Source organism: Pygoscelis adeliae, unplaced genomic scaffold (assembly GCF_000699105.1).
Source record: "Pygoscelis adeliae isolate BGI_AS28 unplaced genomic scaffold, ASM69910v1 Scaffold239, whole genome shotgun sequence".
NCBI classification, from domain to species: domain Eukaryota; kingdom Metazoa; phylum Chordata; class Aves; order Sphenisciformes; family Spheniscidae; genus Pygoscelis; species Pygoscelis adeliae.
This window is the reverse complement of record NW_008825537.1, coordinates 330,516-331,666: the sequence shown is the minus strand read 5'-3', so window position 1 is coordinate 331,666 and position 1,151 is coordinate 330,516.

Below are 1,151 nucleotides of genomic sequence, written 5' to 3'. Positions count from 1 at the left end.
CAAGATGCTGTGGGGCTCCCCGCTGCCCACGGAGCGCCCGAGGCTGCAATCCAGCCTTTATTCATAGAGGCTTTCCTTTAAATAATGATTAAAAGCAGCCGGGGGAAAGCCCTTGGCATGAAGCTAACTCTCCAGAGCCCGAGACCGGCTGCAAATGGGATGAAAATAATCCCCCGGGCACCAGGGACTTGTGCAGGAGAGGAGAGCAGCTCCATCTCCCCAGGGCTGCAGGCAAAGGTGCTGCTGCAGTGGGCACGGGGCCGATGGGGGCTGCTGCTCTGTGCCTGGCTTTGCTCCCATCCCCTCGCCGCGGGGTGCCCGCGGTCCCCAGAGTGCTCTGCAAGTGGCATGGGGTGAAACTAAAACACCCATGACCTCCATGGGGACTCAGCACCTTCCCTCTGGCCAACCCCCAGGAACGTGCGCCCAGAGCCACCCGCACCGGGCAGGGACACGAGTCCCCTCTGGAGCCGCCTCGAGAGCACGGAGGAGCCCAACTCGTTCCAGTGCTCTGCAGCGGTTTAAAAACAAAACCAAGGAGGGCGGAGAGAGGAGAGAGCAGAGAAGCAGTTCCTAATATGGCAACAGCAAATGTAATTCTATTACCTTGATTTATTGATCGCACTTAGAGCAATTACTGGCTTTCACCCCATCACCTGCCAGGGAGCAGGAGACAGCGAGGAGAAGGCAAGACAAAGGCTGCCGCACGTCGCCCAGGGCACGGCCGGCCTCTGGGGAGGCTCCGGTTTTGTTTGTGCCAGTTGGCGTGGGGGGAGAGCTCCTGCCCGGCTGCGCGGCCGCAGCAGCGTCGCCTCCGCAGGCAGGGGAGCAGGGCGTTTCCAGCCGGTCAAGGAGGCTCCTTGGGAAGCTGGAGCCAAGCACGTCTGCCCTGCAAAGAGCCCATGATGCCGGCACTGCGGGGACAGAGCCCGGGCATCACAATGACTTTGGCAATGGAGGAGATGCAGGGCTGGGGTGGGCTAGGGAAAGGCGAGGGTCCCTGGGGCACCAGTGTGGCAGAGCAGCTGCGGGCCCCAGCCTGGGCCAGGGGGTGGGTTTCGGCTGTGGGTTGCCCTTGCCCCTCTGCACTCAGCCAGCCTGGAGCCAGGCTGGGGCAGGGGGGTCGGCATCTGCAGCAAAGACCTGGGAAC